Source organism: Mus caroli, unplaced genomic scaffold, assembly GCF_978045245.1.
Source record: "Mus caroli unplaced genomic scaffold, Mus_caroli_1 scaffold_8, whole genome shotgun sequence".
In the NCBI taxonomy this organism is placed as follows: Eukaryota; Metazoa; Chordata; class Mammalia; order Rodentia; family Muridae; genus Mus; species Mus caroli.
In genome coordinates this window covers 83,322,755-83,337,647 of record NW_028227263.1, presented here as the reverse complement: position 1 = coordinate 83,337,647, position 14,893 = coordinate 83,322,755, and the positions used below count along the sequence as shown (strand labels likewise).

The 14,893-nt window shown below is 39.4% G+C and overlaps 1 protein-coding gene across 3 annotated transcripts in view; it reads left to right on the top strand.

Moving 5' to 3' along the window:
* Otud7a (OTU deubiquitinase 7A) overlaps positions 1-14,893 on the top strand; it is a 324,086-nt gene that overhangs the window by 204,545 nt on the left and 104,648 nt on the right. The window lies entirely within an intron of this gene.

The following is a 14,893-nucleotide window of genomic DNA, read 5'->3' as shown; positions in this document are numbered from 1 at the left end:
ACAAATAAATAATATATCTTTACCATTATCAAATCACACAGAATGGTTCCACTGCCCAAAAATCCTCTTTGTTTTGCTCAATTCATTCCCCTCCTCTCAATTTAAAATTCTCAGTTACAAGGAGAAAACACAAGGGAAGGAGGTGTATCAAAGCATGAAAAAATATTGTCTGCATATCAAAGAAGAAATCAAATAAATGAGCTAATAATGGAGTGTAAAAGACCAGAGGAAGAAATGCACTAGAGAATCAGAAGGGTCACAAAACATGAACTGGCCATTGATCTGGTTGCATGAAAGATGCTCAATGTCACAAATATTAAGAGGGGTTTAAGTTGAGACTACAGTGAGAGAGTTTCATACCTATGAAATTCAGATTTATCCAGAGGCAAAAGCATGAAGTTTAAAATATGACTGTAGGGCACATTATTTATTCACCTAGTAGGAGGTTAAAATATAAAGTTTAAAGATTCACTTAGAATTAAGGACAAGTCATATGATTAAACTCAAAAATATAAGACAAGGAAGAAATAAGGCAGAGAGCACAGAATAGAAGTCATACTTCTTTAGATGTAGCTAAGTTTTAAGATTCAACTAGTGATCTTTTGCTATTTTATAAAACAATTCTATAAAATTAACTCTGAAAGTCTTTAACCACAGAATGAAACAACAGAAACCCTCAGCTTACTTCCTCTGTGGCAATGCCACATGGGGAGCATTACTCAGTTACGTAAGAATAGTTTGTCCATAGTCTGATTTCCCTAAGATCATAGCAATAAGGGCTATAAATAAACCCAAACTGCACAGAGCTCAATAGTTGGGCATTTCTAATCCTCCCCACAGCTAGCATACATTTCCCTCCAGTATTCCATCTTTAACATCTGCTAAATTCATGTTTTATCTTTGCTGCCCTGTTACTTTCTGGGAATCCCCTACCCCCCATAGGGCTGCTTTCCCTTTCCACTTACATTTTGGATGATTTTTCTTCTGCAGCTCTTAAATCTGACCCCTCACCCTCCAAGTCATGGCAATTCTCCCTCCTGCCCCTTGGCCCCTTGTCCATGCAATCTAAAAGTCCTGCCCCCTCTTCCTGCCCAGTCAATGACTATATGGCAATTCTTTATTACCAATTAAGCCAGCTGGGGGCAGGGACCCTCAGAATTGGAAGTGTGACTTTTGGGAGCCAAAATAAGACAAAGCATTAGAACTAATTCCCAACATCTCACCATTTCTGTCCAAATAAAAGAAAGGCTCTTCTCTCAAATACAAATTGAGCATAAGCCAAGAAGTGCTTGCTGATAGGAGCCTGATACAGCTGTCTCCTGAGAGGCTCTGCAAGATCCTGACCAATACAGATGAGGAGGCTCGCAGCCAACCATCAGACTGAGCACAGGGACCCCAATGGAGGAGTTAGGGGAAGAACTGAAGGAGCCGAAGGGGCCTTATCAGGCATCAGTGGGAGGAGAGGCCCTTGTTCCTGTGAAGGCTTGATGCCCCGGTGTAAAGGAATGCTAGGATGGTAAGGCAGGTGTGGATAGGTGGATGGGGAAGCACCCTCATAGAAGCAGGGTAAGCAGGAATGGGATAAGGGGTTTGCAGAGGGAAAACAGGGAAGGAGATAACATTTGAAATATAAATAAATTAAATTAAAATAAACAAATTGAGCATAACCATAACAATTATGTAAATTACAAAGTATGATATATATAATTATCATTCAGTCCATCATATATGTCAATTAGATAAATTTATCATGTCTTAAAATATTTACAATTCTATATTTGAATTATGTTCTGACTTTAACATGTATTACCACCTGAAAACTATCCTTTCTATATCATCTTCGTCAATGTTAAACAACTTGAGTTTGATTATGAGACTATACCTAGTCTGCAACTCTATCAGAAATCTGAGAATAAATTATTATCATCATGTTTAGGAAGCACAAAGCATATCTTCCCAAACTTAACCAATTTGTAGAGACAGCCGACTACTTGGAAGTCCCCCATTCCTCAAAATGTAAAAGCATCTGTCTTCAGCCTTCTGGCCCAGAACCATCTGACAGAAGTTGAAGTGAAGCAGGAACTATAAAGGACTTCTTTACTTAATATTGGCAGAGCTAAGCTTTCAACTATCCTGCATTGGGTGTCCTTTGTTGGGCAGTATTTTTTGCCTGTAGATGAATAGGATAATTATATCCAGTGGTTGGTTATCTTGCCATAACTTGAACAACTCCATATGGAGGTTTTGATGCTCAGTTCTTATTTGAAGGGGAATGGAGAAGCTGTCAGGAGCAGACATGTCTCATTGTCAAATGATCTTTAATAATGAAATAGTATTAAATGTCATATTCTGTGATTTTCTGATTTTTTTGAAGACTATGTAAAGTATATCTGAAGTGTTAAACTTTAACTACTCTTAGCATTTTCTATTTGAGAAATATTGAAAACACTTTATTATAACTAAATCAGAATCTAATATAACCATGAGTTTACTATCTGGCCCTTAATTTGTGTTACTTAATCATCCTAAACAGTTTGTAAAAGAAGCTATTAGAAGAACTGGGTGTAAGTCTTGTATAAATGAGTTGTATAGGCACAATGCCTATCTAAGAGTAACAATATTAATTTCAAATTTTGTATCAATTATAAAAATTTCTACCAATGAAAACCTTAATTCTATGTCAATATATATATTTTGTACCAATATAAAAATTATAACTTCAATTTCATATCAATTATAAAAATTTCTACCAATGTAAGATTATGGCTATATAATGCTTTGTTCTAGAATAAATTTAGTGACAATCCCATCTATTTCCTTCGTGTTCAAAATTATGATCATTTCCAAGTTATCCCTTAAAATGACAACTTATTTATAATTTATAAAATAACTATAACCAGACACCCAAACCCAAGGGATCAGAATGCCAGCTCTCCACAAATTCTTCCTGCTGAATAAGGATAATGAAAAAACTCTTTCAAGGGGTGGGGAGAGGCAGGAAACTTAGAAATTTGGTTAGACTTAAGAATGCTAGCTTTAGCATCTTTGTATGTTGAGAAGGACTTAACTGAAGTTCTGACTGGATCTGTCTGAAAGACTGTATGAACCAGGTTCATTGGGAATCAGTAGCAATTCCTGAAGCTGTTCTGGAAGCAAGTCTCTGGACAGCATCAGGAAGCAGGGGGCTGGAGCAGCAGGTCATTGCAGTGTCCTTGTGGGTGAATCTTGTCAGAGCTGCAAATTCTGGAATATATGAATCTTGCAGACAAAATTTTAGTACTATGAGGACATTCGTAGGGATTGTGTAAGATGCACAGTTCAGTTAAAGGATGAATTCCTCCAAGCAGCCAGTCTCTTTGCATAGCAGGGGCTCCCAGTCTCTTTGCATAGCAGGGGCTCCCAGAGTCTTATTCCTCAAGCTCCCTGGGGCAGCGAGAAACCTGTTAGAAGAACCCAGGGTAAATCCATGCCGGAGGCTGAGTTCCTGTGTTCTAGTTTTGCAGCTTACACAGGAACCATGTGACTCGGCTCAGCTCGATGAGAAACCAATTTTCCCCTCCTCCTAAACTTATAACATGGTATGTGTGTATTCCATTCTGGAATCTCCAATTAATTTTTAAAAGTGAGTTCTTGCCTACTGCGTTGGTGCCATCTGTTAGTTAAACCACTTTGGCTCCCTGTGGGACATGTGCTTGCTTCACCCACCCAAGAGCTCTCTGAATTCTCTAATAGAAGATGCATGCCAGCTAATTTTGTTATGCCTTGACTAGCTCAATGACTGTGCATTTCTGTTCCTCCCCGTGGCTAGCATACATTTCCCTCAAGTATTCCTGGCTTAACATCTTCCAAATCTGTGTTTTATCTTTGCTGCCCTTTTACCTTCTGGGCAGCCGCCCACCTCCCATAAGATCACCTTCCCTTTCCACCTACATTTTGGATGACTTTTCTCCTGCAGCTCTTAAATCTGATCTGTCTTCCTCCAAGTCATGGTGATTCTCCTCTCTTTTCCCTCCCTCTGTCCCTTGCCCTTGAAATCTAAAAGTCCCACCCATCTCCCTTCCCAATCAATGGCTGTATGGCAATTATTTATTATCAGTTGAAGCCAGCTGGGGACAGGGATACTCAGGTCTTGGATTACAACTTAAGCTTTAGAACCAATTCTGAAGAGTCTACTTTATCTCCCTCTACCTAAGTCCTTTAAGAGAGGGTCTCAAGCTAGAGTAATGGCCAGCAAGGGCCAATAGCCCTCTTGTCTTCTTACCCCCTGACACACAGATTGTACTGGAGTTTCAGGTATATGCATGGCTATGTCTGGGTTTTGGATGTTGGAGAATTGAATTTGGATCCTCACGATTGTACATGATATACTTTTACCCACTGAGTCATTTCCCCAGCCCCTATGATTGTGAAGTTCTGTAGAATTTGCAGGATACATGGAATAATTGTGTAATATTCTGTCACTCTTGACATTACTCAGGAATAGGGTTAAAGGTAAGCAAAGAAGGTCATATTTAAATAAATGAGATTAAGTGGGAACCCTGAAAGGGAAGAGATGGCTTATCAATTAAGAGGACTTGATGATCTTACAGAGGACCCAGTTCCAGTTCTCAGCACTCACAATCATTTGTAGATCCCATTGAAGGATATCCAATGATACTTTTCTGACCTCTGTGGTCACTACATACATATGGTATATAAATGCATGCAGGCAAAGCACTCATACACGTAAAATGAATGAATCTTTAAAAAACGAAAACACTGAAGTCTTCCATTTGAATTGGAAATATTCAAGTAATCAAATTTTATTTTATCTTAAATATATTTCATACCTGCATCCACTAAAAAGCCCTATAGACATTGACTAATCTAGCATCAGTTGGTGCACCAAACTCTCAAAATCCATTATCACTAGGCATATTTGTATATATTATTTAAAAAATGAAAAGCAAACCTTCCTACTGGATATGTCAAAATATCAGATTGCAGATCTGGGACAGTAAACGTACAAAAGGAACCTAAAACATCTTGTCATCTCCTTTCATCCACACCAGAATCAAATCAGTCTGGCTCAGAACAGCAGAGCTAACCTGAAGTGGCTTCACTGGCCAAAAGGAGGCCAATTTGAACATCTATAAAAATGCTAACTGCATTTATTTAGTAGACTGAACTGTATCAGATATATTAAGATTATGATGCAAAAATTATGTGGTTTTTTCTGTGTGTAGTACTAGTGGGGATCAAGTCTAGGACCTAACATGTGTTAGGCATGTTCTTAGAATGACACAAAGGAAGAGGGGGGGGAGGAGGAGAGGGGAGGAAGAGGAGGAAGGAGGAGGAGGAGGAAGAGGAGGAGGAGGAAGAAGAAGAAGAAGGAGGAGGAGGAGGAGGAGGAGAAAGGAAGGAAGGAAGGAAGGAAGGAAGGAAGGAAGGAAGGAAGGAAGGAAGGAAGGAAGGAAGGAAGGAAGGAAGGGGGAGAAAGGAAGAGAAAAGGAAACCAGAAGTACTGTGGTCAGTGAGGGAAGCCAGCGAAGCCACTCAGCCATTGAAATGAAGCAAAAGCAGCTCAGCATGGGCCTTGCTTTCCCTGCTTGAAGCCCATCATATATGTTCAAATGGTAGAGGTACTGGAAGTTTCTCTTTAAGAATTCTAGCAAAGAGACTGGAGAGATGACTTAGTAAAGCCTCTGCTGTACTGCACAACCACGAAGACCCAAGTCTGGATCCCTAGCACCCAGATAGAAATACAGATGTGGCAGTGTGCCTTTAACCTCACCAATGATGCGGGTATGACAGAGGCAAAGCTCTGAAGTTTGTTGGCCAGCCAGTATGGCTGAGTCATTGAACTCTAGGTTCACAGAGACACTGTATCAAAATATAAATTATAGAGCAATCCTGTCAAAGGAAAATACCCAAAGATCTACTCAAGGCCTCAACACAAATGCACACTCATGCAAACACACACACACACACACACACAATCCAGCTGATACATGAAGAAAGAATGACAGAATTACAGGCTCGACAAACAGGAAACTGAGGAACAGAATGGCATATGAGGCAGTGACCCAGGCAATGGCTGCTCCCAAGTTAGGGATTCAACAATTTAGGTCCCTAATAGGAAAAGACAACACCAAAACATACACAGATTGAATGTGTATCTGACAGTCTTTGTAACCAATTGCTAACTTGCAGGAAGCGCTAAGGCCACCGGGCACATTAAGAACAATCAAGAAATGTGAAACTCTCTAGGAATTTATTAGGTTTTCTTTCCCCAACAAACCAAAAGAAAAAAGATAGACTAAAACTTACAAGTTAAAATTAGTCAAACCAATCCCAGCCCATCACTCATTCTCCAATCCTGGCTCAAGCACGTTGGAAAGCTATTGTAACACTTAAAATCACTGGGAATTTGCCCACTCTGGGTATTTTTAATTATTAGTGTCTTAATTAGCTACAAAGTAATGGGTTTCCTTATGGTATTTCCATGCCACTTTGTTTTCGTTGGTCCACCTCACAATAGCCTCCATTACATAAATGACTCTTTCCAACCTCTCTCACTAAGACATCGGTCTACGCTCTCATGGTCTCACTTATAACTTATAACACACACACATATCTAGGATCTATATATGAAAGAATCTGTGGTATTGGTCTTTCTGGTCTGAATTAGTTTGATGAATATAAAAATCTCCAGTCACACCCATTCTCCTGCAAATGACATGATTTTGTTTGTCTTTACGCTGATTGAGATTCCACTGTGTGTAAGTATGACATGTTACTTATTCAGATATTGGTAGATATTTAGGCTGATTTCATTTCCTACTGTTAATGAGCACTGAAGCAATAAATATAAATATGCAAGTATCTGTGATATTACCTAAAACTTGAGTGTGTTCATGGGAGTGGTATCACATGGTATCCCAGCTAGATCACATGGTAGTTCTAGTTGAGAAATCTCAACACAGATTTTTATAGTGACTATAGCATTTTACATACCCAACTACTGACTTCCCTTTCCCACATTATCTCTAGCATTCGCCATTACTTGTTTTCTTTCTTTTTTATTAAATTATTTTTTAATTATTCACCTTATACCCTACTCACTACCCCCCTCCAGGTCACCCCCTTGCATAATCCTCCCCCCATTCCTCCTCCCCTTTTTCTTTAAGTGGGTGGGCCCCCTCCTGGATATTCCCCAAATCCTGGCACTTCAAGTCTCTGCATGGCTAGGTGCTTCCTCTCCCACTGAGGCCAGACAAGGAAGCCCACATACAGGCAACACCTTTTGAGATAGCCCCTGTTCCAGTTGTTTGAGACCAAACATGAAGATCAAGCTGCACATCTGCTACATGAGCAGGGAGGCCTAGGTTCAGCCTGTGTATGTTCTTTGGTTGGTGGTTTAGACTCTGAGAGCCCCAAGGGTCCAGGCTAGTTGACTCTGATAGTTTTCTGTGGAGTCCCTATGCCCTTTGGGCCCGCAATCCTTCCTCTTATTCTTCCATAAGAGTCTCCAAGTACCATCCACTGTTTGGCTGTGGGTGTCTGTATCTGTCTGAGTCAGCAGTGATGGAGCCTCTCAGGACAACATGGTCCTGTCTGCAAGCATAACATAGTATCATTAATAGTGTTGGGGACTGGTGCTTGCCCATGGAATGGGTCTCATGTTGGGCCAGTTATTGGTTGACCATTGCCTTAATATCTGCTCCATCCCCAATGTCTGAATTTCTTGTAGACAAGATATATTTTGGGTTGAAAGGTTTGATGATGAGTTGGTGTCTCTTTCACTCCACTGGGGTTTCTGCCTGGCTCCAGGAGGTTGCCACTTTGGATTCCATATCCCCAATGTAGTGAGTCACAGCTAAGATAACCTCCATTGATTCTTGGGTACTTCCTTTATCCCAGGTCTCTGTCTTGTCCTGGAGATTTCCCAAACCTCCTTACCCTCTCCACCCCTGTGTCAGTCATCCTTAGTCATCAGGGAAAAGCAAATCAAAACAACTATGAAGTTCCATTGAATATCCACCAAAATGGCTAAAGTCAAAAACTCAAGAAACAGCACATGCTGGTAAGGATGTGGAGCAAGGGGAACACTTCTTCATTGTTGGTGGGACTTCAAACTTGTACAACCACTTTGGAAATCAATTTGGTGGTGTCTGAGGAAACTGGGAATATTTCTACATCAAGACCCAACTATACCACTCCTGGGTATATACCCAAAAGATGCTCCAATATACCAAAAAGACATCTGCTCAACTATGTTCATAGCAGCTTCGTTTGTAATAGCCAGAAACTGGAAACAACCTAGATGTCTCTCAACTGAAGAATGAATAGAGAAAATGTGGTATGTCTGCACAATGGAATGAATACTATTCAGCTATTAAATATAAAGACATCATGAATTTTGCAGGCAAATGGATGGACCTGGAGAATATCATCCTGAGTGAGGTAACCCAGTCCTAAAAGGATATGTATGGTATGTAGTCACGTATTAGTGGATATTAGCCATAAAATACAGGTACCATGTTACACTCCACAGACCCAAAGAAGCTAAACAAGGAAGGCCTGAGAAACGAAGACTTATTTTCTTGATGACAGCCACAGTGACTGGGGTGAGATGGAATCCCAAAGTATTTTCAGTTTGCATTTCCCTGGTGGCTAAAGATGTTGAACACTTTGAAAAATATTTATTTGGGCCACTTGTGCATTTTGCTTTTGAAAATAGTCTTCTCCATTTGTAAGCCCATTTATCAATTGGAAGATTTAGGAATTTTTTATGTTTGACTATGAAGTTCTTAATACGTCTTCATATTAACCATATGTGTGCAATATAGATAACAGTGTTTTTCCCCGTCTGTGGCTGTCTCACTCTGCTGATTCCATCTGATACCATGCGATTCCATTTGTGAATGATCATGAGGTTATTTCCAGGACTGATGGAGACTTTTGCAGGAGGCCCTTGCTATGTCTGTATCTTGCAGTATTTTCCCTGTGTTTTCCTCTAGTAGCTACAATATGTTCAGGTTTCTGATCTGTTTGGAAATTGTTTCTGTGCAACTGAGAGATAGGGATCAGATTTTATTCTTTTGCATATGAATACAGAATTTTCCCAGCCTACTTGTTGAAGATTCCCTTTTGCTAGTATATATATTTTTTAACACCTGTGTCAGAAAGTAGGGCGCTATAACTGCCTCAGTATATTTCTGGGACTTCTCTTTCACTTCCCTGTTTTTATACCAGAACCAAGGCTATCTTTGTCACTGTTGCCCTATAGTATAATTTAAAGCCAGATATTATGGTAACCAGCACATTTCTTTTTTGGCTTTTATATTTTCATATGAATTTTATTAATTTTATAGTTATATGATAACAAACAATTATTAGAATTTTGATAGAACTACATTGATCTCTATACCACTTTTTATAATATTGCCACTTTTGTTATAGAAAAGTGTGCTTATTTTTAAAATATTTTAATTTAGAAATAGAAAACATGTTAAAAGAGTAACAGGAAGGAGAACTACAAATTATATAGGCAAGTTTCTACTTCATGAGCGTCTCACAGCCTTGTTCGTTCACTGGTTCCCAGAATGAGAAAGTATTAAGCCACCCACAATAATATTATTTATAGGGATATCATATCAGTTTCTCATGAAAGCCATTGAATTCCATTATAGCAAATTCTATTGCTGTGGCCATGGAAATTTCCTGGAATTCTTTCCCATCAGTTTTGGAGATCTTTTAAGCGCCACCCTGAGTCCCTTACACACTGTAGATATTGCTCAACAACTTCATCACCTGTCCCATGCCTGTCTGCAGGATGGTGATTTGAGAAGCAATATTGCCATTTTTAGAATATCAGCTCTGCTAATCCATGAGCATGGAAGGTTTTTCCAGTGTCTGGTATGTCATTCTGTTTATTATTTTTCAAAGTCTTAAAGTTGTCATTGTAGAGATTTTTTTCACCTCCTTGGTTAGAGTTATTCCTTGGAATTTTTGAAGTTCATATGAAGGAGATGTTTTTCCCGATTTCTGTGTTGGCAATTTGTTGCTGCTGATTAGAAAAGCTACTTTTGTACGTAGGGTTTGCATCAGCTACTTCACAGGATGTGCTTATCTGATCTGAGAGTTTGATGGCCTCTAGATTCCTTGGACCTCTCAGCATAGTGTCATGTCATATGTAAATATGAAGCCTGGGACTTCTTCCTTCTTATTCCTTACCCCTGTTGTTTCTTTAATTGCTCTAAGCTAAGACTGAGCACTGAGCTGAATAAGAATGGGGAGTGGCACTGGGGTCTCATCCTAACCTTCAGCAGTGCTCTCAGCTTTTCCTTATTTAGTAAATGTTGGCCAGAGGACTGTCACATGTAGGCTTTATTCTGTTGATATTTGTTCTTTCTACACCTTGTTTATTAAGAATGTTTATCATGGAAGGATGTTAAACCTTGAGAAATTTCTTTTCTGCGTGTGATTTCATGTGAATTCTCTCCTTAGATCTCTTTATGTAGTATATTAAAATTTGTTGGTGCGAGTATGTTGAACCCACTTCTCATTCCTAGACTGAAGCCTACTTGATCGTTGTCTGTTATCTTCCTAATGGTTTATTAAGTTTTGCAAGTACCTATTGAAAAACTTTGCTTCTATATTAGTTAATCAGCTAAATTGGTTTGTAGTCTTTGGGTTTTTTGTTGTTGTTGGGTTTTTTGTTTTGTTTTTGTTTTTTTCCTGACGGGTTTTTCTTTGGGTTTTGTAAGGCTAACACTAGCTCTGTAGACTGACTTTGGCAGTGTTTCTTTCTGTTTTGTGTCCTGTCTTCCGCAGTAAGATTCAGGAGTGAATCTGTCGGGTCCCAGGCTTTGTGGGAAAGCTTTAAATTAATGCTTTGTTTGGTTTTGTTTTTGCTTTAGTGTCCTTGCTTGTTATGGGTTTAAGTTGATTCTGTCTCTTTGATCCAATCTAAATAGATTATATGTGTTAAAGAATTTATCCATTTCTTCTAGGTTTTCTGTCTTTTGGGAATATGTTTTCAAAGTGTTCTCTATCAGCCTCTAGGTTTCATCAGAACAACTCTGTTTTTGTCTATGATTTAATTACTTTATGTTTTCTTTCTCTTTCTTTTTGGTTAGTGTAGCTAAGATTTGTCAGTCATACTTACAACTTTTTCAAAGAACTCTTTGATTCTTTGTATTGTTCTTTTCATCTGTTTCATAATTTCTTCTTTAGTCTTTATTTTTTTCATCTACAGCTTTGCATTTTGCTTCTCTTATATTTCTAGGACCTTGAGTTACATGATTAGATTATTTATTTGAGATATTTCTGATTTTTTAATGTGAGTATTTATGTCTGTGAACCTCCCTCAGAGAACTCTCTAGGCTGTGTCCCAGAGGTTCTGGTCAGACGCTGACAGTTTTCTACCTTCTAGATATTAATTGCCTTGAAAATGGATTGTTAATTTCTAGGTGGGATAATAATACTGTGGTTATGCTTTAGAGTCTTTTAGAAAAATACTTATCTACTTGTGGATGAAGGAATGCTAAAAGTTTTTCTTTTTCAAAATGATGTCAAAAGTGATATGGTTGGACAAATGGAAAAAATAAGATTAGCTATAAATTACTTCCATAACTCAGTGGTCCATTGGTATTTATCATATATTCTTTTGTCTGCTTGTATGCATATTAAATCTTTTCATTGAAAAACATGCTTTAGTTACATTGTGTGTGTGTGTCTGTCTGTCTGTCTGTCTGTGTGTACAAATGTTATATGAGATGTGTGTGGAGGTCAGAGGACAATGTAGAGAAAGTCAGTTCCCAGGGATCAAACTCAAGTTGTCATTTTTAGCTGCATGCACAGAAGTCTGTGTCACTGAACTTGTCCCAAGTCACAGGGATGGAACAGGCAGATGACTTAAAGAGAAATGTCACCATTTGAGCTGAGGTGCCATGTATCCTATTTTCTTAGTCAGGGTTTCTATTCCTGCAAAAACCATCATGACCAAGAAGAAAGCTGGAGATGAAAGGGTTTATTCAGCTAACACTTCCACATTGCTGTTTATCACCAAAGGAAATCAGGACTGGAACTCAAACAGGTCAGGAAGCAGGAGCTGATGCAGAGGCCATGGAGGGATGTTACTTACTGACTTGCTTCCCCTGGCTTGCTCAGCTTGCTTTCTTCTAGAACCTAAGACTACAAGCCCAGGGATGGCACCACCCACAGTGGGCCCTCCCACCCTTGATCACTAATTGAGAAATGCCTTTCAGCTGGAACTCATGGAGGCATTTCCTCAGAGGAGGCTCCTTTCTCTGTGATAACTCCAGCTTGTATCAAGTTGACACACAAAACCAGCCAATGTAGCTACCAATGTCATCTGTGCACCTGTGAGCCTCTCACTACAACGGGCTCCTCTATTGTGGAGTGGGATGGACTGAAACATATGTGACCCTTGTTGATGTTACTCTTCATAGAATGGATGTGTGAATACATCAGTTATAGAGCAGATCCCTAATACTAGACAGCTATTTGTTTCAATTCTGTGTTCATTAAACATCATTTTCTTTTGTCTTTTCAGCAATTTTGAGAGGCAGGGTTGTTCTTAGTCTCATTTTTCAGATCAAGAGAGCAAGGTTCTAGGGAGCCACTCACTTGCCCAAATCAGGCAGTTTAGATACAGTGAAAGTTCACCACTGGTGAGCCATTGGCCCCAGCCTGTGCTCCACCCTGGGACCTTTACTTGAACCTGAAACCAAGCTCCACTCCAGACTTCCGTAGTCGTTCCCTCCCTGCACTCTGTGGGTAATATCATTAGGGAGATCTACATGAGCCCTGCTCCCACTAATTTGGCCAACCCTCACCTGAAGGTAGCAGTCTCTGAACATATTTCTGCAGTAGCAGGTGTATAAGTCCCTAACATGCCTCCCAGCATCAGTCAGAAATTCTGGATGAAGTCCAACACCTGCCACCCTCCAGAGTCAAAGGCTCATGCCTGCATTGAAAATGGTCCTCTTTTGTTCATTGGTATATATATACTCATTTATTTTTTAAAATTTTCATGTATGTGTACTGTATTCATATAATGGCCCTACCCCACACTCAACCCTTCCATGCCACACTCAAATTCATGCCCTCTTTTGTTTTATTTCATATATTAAATATACTATGCATTATGTGTATAAATATATAAATGAATAAATATGTACATACAACCTACTATATTCACTTAGGTTGCTCAAATGTATATCTTTTTAGGGCTGGCCACTTGGTTTTTGGACTCTTACTGGGGAACAACTGATTCTTTCTCCCTCAGAAGGCATTAAATGCCTGTACTTCTTCATTTAGAGGAGGACCTTTGTGAGATTTTCTCAATCTGCTTTGTCATGTCAACTGGTATTGTTGTTGGCTGGTCTTGTTTGAGCAACTATATTGTTGAGATTTCATGGGTAAAGCTTTCCTGTCATGTTTAGAAGGCACTATCTCACAACAGAAGTCCTGATCTTCTGGTTCTGCAGTCTTTCTTCCCCCTCTTTCACCAGAATCCATGAGTTGTAATATTAGTGGTTCTTGTTAATCCCATAGATGTAAGAGAAAAGACCACTGACCCAAATCATGGCCAAATGAACTAAAGCAAGCAATTAATTAAAGCATGTTTTTTAATGTGTGTACAAGGATTGTCTCTCTGAATGGCAGGGCCCAAGAGTTCAGCACTGGACATGGGTAAGATGGTTTTGTAGTTCAGGAGTAAGGGGAGGATTGTCAGGCAATAGGCAACATTACTGAAGCAGAGCTTAAGCATAGTTATAACAACCTCCCGAAACAAAGACATAGTTGCAAAGTAGTCAGAACAAGCAGTTATAACAATGTGATCATAATAACCTTTTGAAACAAAGGCCTGGTTGCCATTTCCTGGAGTGGACCGTACAGAACCCTTTGTAGTTAAGGTTACAGGTAGAGCATAGCCCAACCATTGAGAAACAAATTTAATCATAAACAGGAATGAATGTAGTTTGTCTTAACTATAAAATGGCTTTCAAGCCTACGATGAAGGCCAAGTGGAATTTTCATCATTCTGTTGGGAATATATTCACTGGGACTGGGCACACTGTGGTCAGTTGTTCTCTGCATTTTGGGCAGTTGCTAGTGTCTATAACGGTCTCCATCTGCTGCAGAGAGAAGCTTTTTTTATGAGAGATGAAAGCTACGTTTATCTGTGGGTAAGTATAAGTATTCAGCAGTTAGGGACTAAACCTGTTTGGGAAAGTGGAAACTGGCAGTAGTGAGTTCTCTCTATATTCTGTGGCCTCAGCAGCCATGGTTAGTCATCTAGGTTTACGGTATCAGGCAACAACTCCCTCCTATTGAGATGGCCTTAAATCTTATTGCATAGCTGTTGGTTACCACCAAAATATACGTCCCACTATTGCATGTTAGGGATGTCATAATACGCTGGTAATAGTTGTGGTTCTTAGGCATCACAACTGGGTGTGACTATTGCTTGCATTCTTCCCTTGTGTTTTCACCATATGATGAAAAATAATCCATAAGGAGAAGACTCGGAGGCCATACACAACTTAGCTCCTCCAAGTCTTACATCTGAAGTTACCTTCAAATTCTGACAGTCTACAATGTACACGAACTTTTATGAACTTCTACTAAGCGAAATAAGCTAATCACAAAAAGCCAAATACTATGAGAGTTTACTTATAGGAGTAACCAGTCAAATTCATAGAGGTAGGTAGTAAAGTGAAAGTCGCCACGTTCTGAGAGAAGTAGTAATTGGGAGCTGGTGTTTAGTGGGGCCGGTTCCCATTTAGGAAGATGAAATGTTCTGCAGGTGAAAGCGGATTGCTGCAGCCAATGTCACTGCACTATGTGGCTACAATGGTAGCTCCGATCAAGTGTATTG